General features: G+C 46.3%; 1 protein-coding gene and 1 long non-coding RNA gene across 5 annotated transcripts in view; one reads left to right on the top strand and one right to left on the bottom strand.

The window, feature by feature from the left end:
- Window positions 1-5,550, bottom strand: part of ELOVL5 (ELOVL fatty acid elongase 5) — a 39,723-nt gene extending 34,173 nt beyond the window's left edge. The window contains exon 1 of one of the 2 annotated variants that reach the window (XM_085056656.1): window positions 5,416-5,550. The gene's annotated coding sequence lies outside the window, so the exon portion shown is untranslated. The remainder of the gene's footprint in view (window positions 1-5,415) is intronic. The other variant, XM_085056657.1, reaches the window with a different exon arrangement.
- Window positions 5,551-5,574: 24 nt separating this feature from the next.
- LOC146440196 (uncharacterized) lies at window positions 5,575-13,103 on the top strand. 3 transcript variants are annotated; one of them, XR_014851079.1, is made up of 5 exons: window positions 5,575-5,956; window positions 9,786-9,869; window positions 11,775-11,875; window positions 12,201-12,357; window positions 12,850-13,103. It is a non-coding gene; the product is annotated as an uncharacterized LOC146440196 (long non-coding RNA). The 3 variants fall into 3 exon arrangements; XR_014851077.1 differs by having other exon boundaries at window positions 5,575-5,980; XR_014851078.1 differs by having other exon boundaries at window positions 5,575-5,980; window positions 12,170-12,357.
- The last annotated feature ends 382 nt before the right edge of the window (window positions 13,104-13,485 follow it).

Below are 13,485 nucleotides of genomic sequence, written 5' to 3'. Positions count from 1 at the left end.
CATTTGTTCATGGAGAAGTGACAATTGCACTTAGCAGCATGCATCTTTTGTAAAATCTCTACACCTTGTAAGGAGGTTTATTCCTGATTCATGTGAGTCAACTGTTTCACCAAGGAAATGAAATAATTCTCCAATGCACCCAATACAGCAGGAAAGCATTTACCGACCACATACTTCAGACAAGTTTGCTCTTGTGCTCTTATTTGCCCTGTAAGATAATGTGTGCTAAATGCCACAATACAAACAGAGAAACCAAGGCAATACATTTCAGGAGATTAATTTCACTAAACAGATATAAGGAGACCCAATATGTATACAGTCGACAGCAACTCTACAAGTTATTTCCATAATAAGATTGAAAGCAGCATTTATTTAATTTGTCAATCAAAAAAATCAATTCATGTCACTGTCTGCATTACCTTCATCAAACAGAGATCTAACTGCTGTTCTGTTGGATGATGGGGACAGGTTACAGTGCCCTCAGAAACCCAGATATAAATCACTTTTACCAATCAGGACTTAGGAACTGCAGGGATGTCAGCCTAAGCATTGCCCTCTTAACCATATTGCTGCAACACCAAATTTAAACAGCCTTAGGAAAGGTCATAGCAAAGCAATCTGACCTGGAAATAAGTTTTTAAACAGATCAACTTATACGTAATTCATTGATTATCCTTTTCATTTGTCCTTGTGTGTTCTTCCGTTTAAGGGAAAAAGAATTTCCTATACTAGTGTGTACAAATTGCAGGGATCTTCTGCATTTTTAACACATTTAAGAATCACAAAACAAATTAGCAACTACACTACAAGGATTATTGTCAGTTTTGTGAAGTGTGTGGATGCACACAGGGAAGTGTGCTCTGTCATGCAGAAAGCATCCATTTCTTCAGTCTGTTATATAGCAAAACAGCTTGGAAAAACTTATGCTGCAGCCTGGGAGAATGTTATTTTGTACATAGTAAAAACAGGAAAACAAAAGCATTGCTGCAAGAGCTGAGCCCCCAAAGTACTGCTATGTCTAAACAGTTTTATACACAACTAATTCAGGACATAGTAAAGACAGAAGGTAACAAAAGAGGATTGATATTAAGAGAACAAAATGAACGAGTTGTTCAGTTATGCAGGGGAGGTTATAGTAAACAGCATAATTACCTATACATGCCTTCATGCCCTAAAGGAAGAGCTGTCAAATCTAAGTGGAGCTTTTGTAGCTGTGAAGAGCCAACATTTTGCTTGTGATCCGTCTTAAGACAGCATGCCACTCCTGGGAGTAAAACAACATGCCAAGAAAGAATAGGTAGAAGTACTTGTGGCTCTGCTCTTCAGCAATGAAAGAGCACCCCTGCCTCTTTTTGTTCAAAGTCTGAGAACAAACACTCTATGTCTGGAATAAAAAAAAACCCAAAAACACGCCACCAAGAGCCCACTTGCTCCGAAGGGCTTCCTCAGTCCAAAAGAGTCTTCCTGGCATGAGTTGTCACAGGGAACAACTCTGCACAGCACAGGCGCTCTGGCTTCCTGACGCTGTGGTGGGAACCCCAGACACAGAGAGCTAAGTCACCTCTCGTGTGGGGTGCAGGGTGACACCTGACATGGCACTGAGCCCACCCTTCCATCCAGTCACTGCTTCACACCACCACACCACTCCTGGCCTGCCTGTCGGGTGGGCAGGAGGGAGGATGTATGCTCACTGGTGACATCTTTTTAGCACTAGCTCCTCTTAAGAGGGTCAGAGGGGACAACAGTACACAGAGGAACAACACTTTTAACGTGGCACTGTAAACGACTGCTGTTGCTCTCCCAAAAATTTATTTCAGGTGGGATGCAGACAGCTCTAACTGGGAGATTTGTGTTGACTGCCACTGAGTGAGGTTTGCTGAGACCACCAGAAGGCAGAAGATGAGTATTTTAACCTTGTGCTTTGTCTGAGTGCCTTTTTTTTCTCAGCTCAGCAGAAACAGAAGCTTTTGATGTTGCAATGTTTACTGCCCCAAAAACGAGGAAGGTAAAGGAATGAGGTCAGCTCAGTACTTGAGAGCATTTAACCTATTACCAACTGAATGTCACTTAAAGGAACATGCTTCCCAAAGTGCAGCTCTAGATCATCCTCAGCACTGGGCTCTCCAAATGTGGCTAGTCGACTTGAGCACCAGGTCAGCCTGAAATCCTGAAATATTATCAGTTCCACCAACATTACCAAAAATCTGGATCTTCGAACATATTTGCAAAAAGCTGCTCCTAGCGAGTTGCAAAAAAAAAAAAAAAAAAAGCAAGCAATTAAAGGAACTGTCCAGAGGCCTGATGGATCTACAGTACTATTTCAAATTTACATTTTTTTTGTTCTGCTAACTGATCTTCTCTAAGTTAATTCCTCTTGTAAACAACACAAAATGAAAGTCAGCAGGGAAAGAAGAGATTAGACCAGAGAATTCAAAATATTTTATTTCAGTTCTGGCTGTACTAAAGACAAAGAATGCAACAAGAAGAATTAGTGCTGAGAAACTTAAGAACAACAACAATAACAACTTACTATAAATACTGCAATAAGTAAACCCAGAGACTGGTCAGACAGTACATAAACTAAGTATCATTAATGATGCTATATTTAAGTATCAAATATGGATGAGTTTTAATCAAAGATAGTCCATCTGATCAGCTGCTGCTAGGTAAAAGGCACTAACTCACAAAGTGCAGCTGTTTTTTTAAAAGGCAGCATGAGGCACCGAGACCATCAGCCAGACTCTTTGCCAGCTTGCAAGACAAAGCCACACTGCATATTCATTTCACTGCTGCTCTCCCTGGTTGCATTTGAATACTAAAATATAGAAGACTTAAGTTAGAATGCATGATAAATTATGTTATGATATTTTATATATCATAAAATATATATATAATATTATAAATTATTTTATTAATAAATTATTTTATGAATAAAAAACATAAAGAAGAGCTTTCAGCACGCATTACATATGTAATGTGTGCCTTGTACAACATTCAGTAAAATCAAGCAAAATTCTGGCATGCCTTTTAGTGCTCTTGACCAATGTCAGCTGGCAACAACATCCCTGAGGGCAATCCACTCAACTTCAGCAAATTCAGCACAGTGGTCAGTTTTCATTTGCTCCTAAGTTCACATAAAGCCGGAAGGGATCTCCACCCAGATGACCACAGCTCTCTCCAGGTACCACAAATTTCAGATTAATTCCTCCCTCTGAGTGAAAGTACACCTACCCCAGGCAGAGTAAATGTGTTGGCTACTTGCTGCTCTGAAAAAGGACTGTCTAGTGCACTACAAATACGTGAATACTTTTATAAAAAACTCCAGCTTTTATTGCCAAACAGCATCAGATGATCACATGTGCCACAGGCTGACTCTCCCCGACACAGCTTCGGCTGCTGTCAGCAGCGGTGAGCCTGCACCAGCACTTATCTCTAGCTATGGAGTATTTTAACAGCAGAAGAAATCTCAGGCTGTGACTGCACCGAAGGAACAAGAAGGGTTTAGAGTGAAACGCATCGCAAAACTCCTCAGCGGTATTCACAAGTTCTTATTTAAACCAAATAAATCCCCTTCCTCTAGGCTAGCAGCTTAACACTGATGCAGCAGCAGCATTAGCCCGCATCTACAAAAACTTCGCAGCCTCAAACCCTCCACCCACGGCGGCCGCTGGCGATAATTCCAGCCGGCGGTTTACGGCAGGCCCGCAGCTGCCAGGGCGCTGCTCTGGCACAGATAACCTCACCCTGGAAGCAACCTGGCCCAAAACTCCGGAGAAAGGCTGTGCCGCCGCGGGAGACGCCTTCACGCTCGTCCTCCTCTAGTTTCAGCTGCAGGGCGTGTTTCCATTTGCACAGAGCGGTTTTGGAGACTTCCTGATGGGAAGCATCCCAACTGCAGCCATGCCCCCGCCTTGTTTTCCCTCGCCATCGCTAGCAGCCGGCTGAGCGCTTTGCTTTTCTGTCACAGCCTCGGGAACTCTGCCGTGGCACAGAATCCCACAGCATGAGAGATCACCCAAAGCACTGAGAATACAAATGAGCCGTACTGGGCACTGCCGTTCAGCAGCGGCTGGGACACGGAGCGGACGGTGCAGCCGGCTGCCAGAGGGAGAAACGCCTCTTGTCATCTGCCAGGAGTCCTCCTTGCTGAGCACGCCAAGGTGCTCGTATTCCTGCCCAGGTCTGCAAGCTGGCAGACTCAGAGCACAGACTGGTACCGGAACGCGCTCTGGAGTGGGATGGTCAGATGCTGCATCCCTGGGAATCAGGGGAAAGGAATGAGGGCACAAAAGCAGCAAGCGCAGGCAGGGAAGGAGAAAACACTTAAACTGCCCAAGTCAATACCTCACATAACCCCGGGCACTGCTGACTTCTAATACTTCTGGTGCCCGAGGGCTTTCAGGAGACGAAGAGATAAAAGCAGTCATAAAGTTTTTAAGAAAGTCCCTGCACAGGCATCTGACACACTGACACATTTCTATAGTTTGCCCTTCCTTTTCTGCTCATTTCCTAATGCACGTATCATTTAAACGCCAAGGTTTTAAAACAGGCCGGCACCTTTTAGAAGCACTGCACATCTCCAGGGGGCTGATTTAACGCGGCGTCTGCCCTGTCCCACACAGACCCGGGAACTACCGTGCCAGCGGCTCCAGTTCTAAACCAGTAAAGCGGTCAGGGGCGCTGGGCAAGAGCTCAGGAAAGAAGCAGAAGTAACAGCCTTCCCTTCGGGTGCCCGACAAGCCCTTCCGCTGACACCCTGCCTCTCTCCGCCGGGCTGCTCCCCCGGCCGGCAGCAGCCGCCTCAGCGGGGCCGGGCTGGCGGGATGCACACTCCGCACACCCGCCACGGTGCAAGAAAACGGATCGCGGTTTCTGTCTGGAGCCGTGGCAGCGCTCAGCCCTCCCCGAGCTCCCCGGGAAGGCAGACACGGCCGAGGATGGGGGCTGAGGTGCGGGTTCTCCTCCCTTCCTGCCCCTGTTATTTCACCCCACCCCGTGCCCCGCCACGGCGGAAGGCGCTCACGCCGCCGCCCGGGATGCAGTATCCATGGCAATGCGGGATTGCATCATGCTCTTGACTAAACTGCACCGGGGAAAGACGGTCCCGGCGAGAGCCCCGTCCCTTCCGTCGCCCCGTTCCCTCCCTCCCCCGGTCGGCCTGCCCGCCGCTGCCGGCCCCGTCTCCGGCCTCAGCCTCGCCGCTCCCCGCCGGCCTCCGAGCCCCCGCCTCTGCTGCGCGCACCGCCAGCGCTGCCGCCGCACTTGTTGCGCGCCCCGCGGAGCGGCGCCCCCCGCGGCCCCCGCCCTCCTCGTCCTCCGCATCCTCCTCCGGGCCCGGGCGGCCACGCCGCATCCCGTCTCGGGCGCGGGGAGCCCCGGCGCCGCGCTCCCTCCCGGCCGGGGACGCGGCCCTACCTGGCGGCGGCGGCGGTGGCGCTGGGGTCGGCGGGCGGCACCGGCCTGTCTATCCCGCTGCGAGCCGCGGGGGCGGGGCCTGGGGGCGGGCACGGGGTGACGGGCCCCGCCCCTCCCGCCGGCCGTGGGCTGACGGTGACGTAAGAGTGGTGCGGGGGACTCACGGGCGGCGGCGGAGGGGCGCTATGACGTCACGAGCGCAGAGAGCCAATCGGGCGGCGGGAGATGGCTCGAGCGGGGCTCGTGCGGGATCCGTGTGAGGCTCCCGCGCACCGGGGCTCGGAGCTGCCGAGTCCCACAGGGCGAGCTCCGCGCCCGCTCCCGGACGTGGAGTGGAGCAGAGAGCGGCTCCCCGCGCCCTGAGGGCTCTCAGCCCGGGCCATGGAAGCGGGGGCCCCTGTGAAAAACAATATGGGACCATGTAATTAAAGACTATCATAATGAGGCGAGCCGCAGGCCTGCATTAAAGATCCCGGGCAGATGTAATTGATGTTTCCTGTTTTGAAGTAACGGGCTTTGCAGCGTGACAGCATTTTTGAATGTAAGTGCTGTCTGCAATAAGTAGGTAGGATTTTTGCTCGGTCTTATAATAAACCCGCTGGTTTTGTTGTGTAATTTACATGCATATGCTAAGCCCGTCCCCACAGTGTCGAATATCTGAGGAAGGAATCTCAATGCACCCTCTTTGGCTCCTTTCCAAAGGCAGGGATGCTCAACAGAGGAAAAAGAGTTCTGCCCACCCTCTCCAGACACTTCATTACCTCCACGGGGTCTTAATGGGGCAATAGTGAGGGTGTGTTGGCGTTAGTATGGTGAACAGGGAGAAGCCAGTTTGTTTCTTTCCTTCTCTCATGTACTCCCTCGTGATGGAAAATGACCTTTTAATTTCCCCCCTCCCAAGAATTTGTTCCATCTCTTTGTTAATTAAATGAAAACATTGCATAAATAAAGAGCAGCTTTGCAAAGGAGAGGAGTCAAGCAGCAATTTGCATGGGGTTTATTCAAGATCAAGTATCTCCACTCCTGGGAAGCAGTTAGTAATTTTAGAAAGCTGGAGTCAGAAGGGTTTCCTGGAGCTTTCCCTCAGCTGTATGGGTGAAGCCATCAAAACTGGCTATGCCAATCCAACATCCAGTAGCTTTCTCCTGGGCAGTGATACCATGTCCCTAGTCATTTACCAAGGCCCATGCCCATGGTCATTTAGCTGAAGCAACATGTTGCAACCTCACCTCACCAGACTGAGGCTCACTGTGCAAACAGTCCCAGAAGTGATGCTGGGCTGTAAATAGACGCAAACAGGCTCCAGAAGGGTCAGCTGTGTCCTGGGGTGCATCAGGCACAGCATCACCTGCCGGTCAAAGGAGGTGATTGTCCTGTTCTGCTCTGCACTGGGGCGGCCTCACCTTGAGTCCTGTGAGCAGTTTTGGTCACCACAGTATGAAAAGGACACTAAGCTATTTGAGAGTGTCGAAAGAAGGGCCACAAAGATGGTGAAGGGCCTTGAGGAAAAGCCAAATGAGGAGTGGCTGGGGTCACTTGGTCTGTTCAGCCTGGGGATGAGGAGACTGAGGAGAGATCTCATTGCACTTTTCAACATCCTCACAAGGGATAGTGGAGGGCCAGGTACTGATCTCTTCACTCTTGTGACCAGTGGCAGGACTCGAGGAAACAGCATGGAGCTGAGTCAGAGGGGGGTTAGGTTGGATATCAGGAACAGGTTCTTCACCCAGAGGGTGGTTGGGCACTGGAACAGCTCCCCAGGGAAGTGGTCACAGCACCAAGCCTGACAGAGTTCAGGAAGCATTTGGACAATACTCTCAGGCACATGGTGAAACTCTTGGGGATGGTGCTGTGCAGGGCCAGGAGCTGGACTTGATGATCCTGGGAGGTTCCTCCAACTCAGTATGTTCTGTAATTCTATGAGTACAATAATGCAGAGTGTTTCCCAGTGGGATCAGAAATTACCTTCCTTAAGCTCTTACAGGGACAAGAGAAAATCTCTCTCTGAAGTAAACATTGAAGCTATGCCACAGTTCTTCAATCTTAGTTATTAGAGTAAGATATTAGGAATGCTATTTGGTTGGTGTTGGAGGGGTTTTTCCCCCTTTTTCTTTTAAAGCTCAAATCTTCCTTTCCATGAAGGACCAAACCCCTGTATGATTTGTGATTGTGTGTGATTTGAGGCTTTATAGCACTTTTCAGTAAAGTATGAATACTCACAGCTGTCCTTGCCTATGTGTTTTAACACTCTGGATAAAAACCCACAAACCCTACAAAAACCAGCACAACTCTCAAGTGACCATGCCTTTCTGAAGGCCCTTTGCCCAAGTTTGTGTTTTGGATGTTTCTGAGGCATCCCTTCCTATTTGGGAGAAGTCAAACCATCTTAATTGAATAAGGCATGGGTCCCATTCTTTTTCACTTGAGCCAAAATGTCCTGAGCTCCCTGAAAGATGACCAGCATTAGGTCTTTTCACATCTTTCACACTTTATTTAAAGCACTTTTCAGTGTGCTTTATTTAAAGTTCCTTCCCAACAGGGGTTCCAACATTTGTTTCCATGGTTTATTGATGAGAGATGATTGCACCAAGTGTTACTTTCACAGCCAAAACAGCTTTCTAAATCTGGAAAGTGCTTAAATAATTAAGATCAATCTGGCTGTTTAAAAATAAAAAGTAAGAACTCAAGATACAAAAAGGGATGGAGTGGGGCATAGGGAGTGTAGCTGCACCCTGTGCTGGAAAGGGATGTGCTGCTTCCCGGTCCCCACGCTGTGTCCCACAAGCAGGGAAGCATGCGTCAAGCCCACCAGAGGCTGGCACCTACCCACTGTGTCTCACTTCACTGTGGAGCTTGCCTTTCTTGCTTGGTGGTGGGATTTTAATGAGGCTCTGTATGCCCAGGGTGCCAAGTAACTGGCACTGGAGACGGAAGACACAACAGTCGATGGAGAAAACCATGAGGCTGGGAGGTGGGATTTTGGTCTTGCCAGCCTGGCTCCAGTGTGAGACTCTCCCTGCCTGCTGGTCAGCTCGTTCTTCCTTCTCCTGATCTCTCCAAAGTGCTCATGCTGATGTCAGTCAGAGAATAAGAGTAAGGTCACAGCATGGGAAATGTCATTTTAGAATTACCCGTTTGTGAGAACTAAGCAAACAATGCCAAATGTTTTGGCACTAAACGGTTGGCATTTAATAGGGGTAGGAGCTGGCCACTGTCATTCTGTCATTCATACTGAGTCCCAGCATCATCCTCATCTTGTTGAAGCATCTGCAGGTTTGTCGGGAGTGAAGACACTGACCTCTCCACTGAGTACTGATGAAATTGCTGCTGGTATATTTGCTCAGGATGGGCTGCAGAGACCTTGTTATCAGAGTGGAATCAATGAGGCTGGAGTTCAGAAAAGGGCATATTAAACATTATTCAGGATTTAGACAGAAGGATTGTTAGGGCTGATGTAAAATAAGTTATACCTTGCATATATTTTTTACCTGCATCTCATGACTACTGTAATCCTGCCTTTTGAGAAAGAAGAAGCAGAATCTGAGCACTGTGGAATGTCAAATCCAAGTGACCCAGCCTTGTTAGCAGCAGCAAAGGTGAGGAAGAAGCCTCCGCAGATAGGGCTATCCTCGTTAAATCAATGATACACAAAGGGAAGAGATTAAATAGGTATTAGTGTTTGAGAGTGTGGGTAGGAAGAGAACAGCTGGAACATTTGAAAGTAGAGTGAAAAGTCAGTGAAAGCTGCAGCACTGAGAGGACAAAAGAGCTTGGAGTAGAAGGTTTATCAGCATGGTGTTTGAAGTTAGCGTGGATAAAGGGTTATAAGTGTGTGTTCCAGGGAAATGAGCCCAAATTGTCTTCTTTTGGGGAATGAGTTACCAAATCTGTCTTCTTTTTAAAAAAAATCTGTTCGAAATCCTAGCTATGCCTATTTAATTGTGCTTCATCATACCCACTGTAATGAATAGGTCCTTGTTTTGATCAGAAACAAATTAATCCAGTTTTTCCAGAGGTAAATTAACAAATTGATTAGAATAAATAACCATCATTTGCCACTCAGTCATCTTAACGGGATTTTTCAGTCCTGCCTGAGTTTGCTTTGGCATCCATCCAAACTGACTGTGTCAGCTCCATGTTCTTTATCAGCGTGATAAATGGGATGCGATTACTGTTTCTAGATCAAACACTGGGCTAAAGAATCTGGCTTGAAATTGCAGCATCTATTTCTTCTGAATATGGTGTTTTCTTCTGTTGTGCAGACCACAAATGCTTCATGCTGTCTGTACAACTCTGTCTAACTTTTAAGTACTTGATCTTTGTAGAAAAAGTTTCCAAGCAAGGTTTTCTTGACAATTTTGTGTTTTCAGGTCTCATAAGCAAGTGACTGGATGAAGGTGCTATTTTGAGGCTCCAACACAGAACTGGTGTGAACATGCTCACTCTGTTCTGAGGTATGATCATGTTACAATCTGGTCTTAACTTTTAAGGGTGCTTTTTGCAAAATTCTTGCGGGCTAGAGTGGAAGCAAATTGTCAGCCCTAGGTTTCTAATCCATTTTCAGGCATTTTACTTTAACTGGAATTACTTTTCTGCATTTTCTCTTCCTCTTACATCTCTGTGCTGTGTGCGATGCTGTAGGCAAATAATTAAATACGATTGAAGACCTGCACTAACTCACCAAACTTTCAGTGTATTTTAAGAGCCAGATTTACCCCAGACAGTGTCCTGCAAGACCAAAACATGTTGTTTCTTGTCAAATAGCTCAAATAATTATGGAATTTTCTTTATCACTGGTGTTAGTATGTTCTTCTTTCTTACCATGCTGCTCATAATCTCAGAGAGAAAAAAATGTGATTAAAGTCCACCCTTGTCAATGCAGCTAAAGCTTTAACTACCCTGAGTTCAGAAAATATTGAGCCCCAAGAATCTTGCCACTATATACCAGCTAGTTTGCTCCTGTGGCACTGCTGGGGCTGCTAATCTGAGACAAAAGAAAGAATAACAAGGTGTTTCTGATGATCAAATATTTCCAAAATGGGCATGATGAAAGTGGCCACTTAACCCAGAGACCCCCAGAGGTTAACTCAGCTAATGCATGTGGGTAGTGCCATCTGTCCTCCTCCGTCTGCCTCTTTCTCAGTGTCTACAGTAGAAGTGGCGATCAGAACTGTCTTGTTTATAACCCTGTACTCAAACCACACCTCTCCCTCTGGGACAGATGCAGGCTCTAGCAGGGCATGACCCACCTCAGCCCATCCAGGGTTTTGCTGGTAGCTGCAGTGTCCTGGGGAGGCATGTGAGAGTTACCCTGGTGTGCCTCTGTCCCGCTGCTCTGCTCTGACCCCAGAGAGCCCTGTGAGCCTGGCCTGCTCTTTTCTTCCCTGCCTGCTTTTGGGTATTCCTCTCACATCTACAGTTAAGAGTAGAAGCTCTTCAATGAGAAAGTATATTGTCACTTCATACAGCAACTGGCTTCTGCTGGAGTAGAGTGATTTCATAAGAGCTAATGCTAATCACAGGAGTGAACAAAGTATAAACTGCATTATTTTGCATTAATGATTGGATGCCTTGCTCCTTGCCTGTTCCTGCTATGGTGCCTTTTTGTTGACTTACTGTATGGATTACAACATCTAATCCTTCAAAACAATGTGTGTTCTTCCAAAGAATCATAAATCCGTCATTGTCCATTGCAGCCTGTCAACAATTTTATTCTTAATCTCAGAACTAGTGGGACTGGGATTTGGAGCTGTCACATTACTCAGTATAAGGGAGCTGGTAAGAATGCAACACTGTATTTCCATTAAGAGTATTAGGCATTCTGATTTTGACAAGCAGTTAAGGGCAGCGTTTGCAATCCCTCTTCATGTGCCATGCTGCCTATCCCTTTCTCTTTAATCACAACCAGTGTAAACTGTTTGAGATAATCCTGTTGATAGAAAACACTGTCTTACTGCTTAGTGCAGACAATTTATCATGTTTTAAAAAAAGAGATGAGGGAAAGCATTTTTGTGAATGCTCTGGTTTGTCTGAAAACATATACATGAGTCTGAATGGTTGTCATTCCATCTTGGAATTTTTAAAGTATTAAACCCATTCAAACTGCTTTTTTGCTGGACCTCATGGTTGGAGTTGGCACTCCTACCTGATTGTCAGGATAGTTAAGTCATCACTACAGTCATGTTTTTGAGGAGGCTGTTTCCCTACAGAGCACTCTGATCCTGATATAGCTCCTCTCCTCTTTCAGTCTTAAATGTTCATAGAATATCTATTCTGCATTTTGATAAAACCATTATACCTGGACATTTGTCCTTAGTTAAAACTATTATATACAATTGTAATAGACTGTTTTATTGCAGGATCACTGTCTGTGCTGACCAGTCTGTAGCCCGCCTTCCAGGCTGCAGGATACTAAAGCCTCAGTACACAACACTGAGCCCTCCCCTGCCCATCTTCCCAGGTGAGCCTGCAAATCCAATGTGCTGTCTCTGTTGCTTGCTCAGCCCAAATACAATAAGAGTAACATTTTTGCCTGCTAAAAAGTTCAGATATCCTTTCCCACTTTTAAGGATTATTCCAGCTCTTGCCTGGGAAGGCAGCATGTTCTTTTGCCCTGTGGTCTTTGCAGTCTTCTTGGGACCTCCATTCACTTGGCCTGGGAAAAAGGAAGGCTGGGAAAGTATTTTACAGGCAATTGGAGAAAAAAAAAAAAACCAAGATAAAAATGAAACATACAAAGTAACGGGTGTTTTAGGGTTTTTCCCTTCCTCACTGACCATCTTCAGAGAGCCCTCTGGAGATGTGCAGCCGAAGAGTGAGTCACTCAAAGCAGTGGCTGCTGCTGATGTTTCTGGCCCTGCTGCTGCCATCAGGAGAACTGTGAGGGAGCCCTGGGCTTTAAGCTACCAGCAGCACCCTGCCAGCTATTGGGAATAATCTCTGGTGAGTGATATAGCAACCAATCCAGGTCAGGTTTTGTGTAGAAGGTATTTTAACATAACCTTACTTCTTGTTAGATGAAAAGTATTTTGGCTTTCACTGGGAAGGATGGGTGGTTTAGCTTTTATTCTCCTAGGAATGCAGGTTTGTCCCAGCTGTAAACAATATAAGATACAGATAGATGCTGAGATAAATAATGGTGGATATTTCTGTCTTCCTCCCTTACTCATATCTTGTTTTGACCACTCACACTGTAAACTCAGGGCAAGGACTCTTTCCCACTATGTGCATGCATAGTACACTTCAAATATTTAGATGGGAGAAGGGTATAGAAATGTCACATCACCTGGAGTAATTTTGGCATTGACTCAAGGAGCTCTAAGGGAGGACTGGGTACACTCCAGGTTGCTATCCAGAGCAGCCTAATGGGCTCATCGTGAGGTTGTAAGTAAGCAAAAGTCTTAAAGAGGACTGAATCCATTCCCTCGCCCTTAGGCAGAGTGAGATTTTCCTCGGCATGTCCAAAGATACTGAACTATTCCTGCTGTGCAAGGTCAGCAGCCAGAAAGAACATCCCCAGCCACACAGATCACCACGTCCCAAGTGTGTAGGTTGAAACTGTGACTGCCAACCAAAGCCATGTTAAAGTCCACAGGAGGTCGTAATGGGGTCCTGGGAAAGAGGAGTTCTTGCTTTGAGCAGAGGCTGCAGTCTCTGGGGGCCAGTACTGCCAGTCTTCAAAGAAACAAGCCTGATTTACACTTCTGAAAATAAATGATATTAAAAACAATGGTCTAGTCAGTGTCATTAATTTCTTCTTGAGCATCTTGCCTTCCTCACAACTCTTTTTTAAACGAAGTGTCTACTTATGACTTCAGCATGCAAACGGTATTTAAAATACTGGGGTTTGCTTCCAAAACTTTTTTCATGCTGCTGAGATGACATTTCTCCAAAGACTTGTCTTTTATGAATAAATGCATTTGAGCTTACAGTCCTTTCTTTTAGTTTTATTCTGTTCTTATTAAGCCTTACACCTATTCTGATGACACCTAACATTTATCCTGTGCCTCTGGTAGATAATTTGATCTATAGTCTGCCTTCCAACTTACTGCTTTCATAATTTGCTGCATT

This window comes from Lichenostomus cassidix, chromosome 3 (assembly GCF_008360975.1).
Source record: "Lichenostomus cassidix isolate B80296 chromosome 3, HeHo_3.0, whole genome shotgun sequence".
Classification (NCBI taxonomy): Eukaryota; Metazoa; Chordata; class Aves; order Passeriformes; family Meliphagidae; genus Lichenostomus; species Lichenostomus cassidix.
Note: the sequence above shows the minus strand (reverse complement) of the source record. Positions and strands in the feature narration are given on the sequence as shown.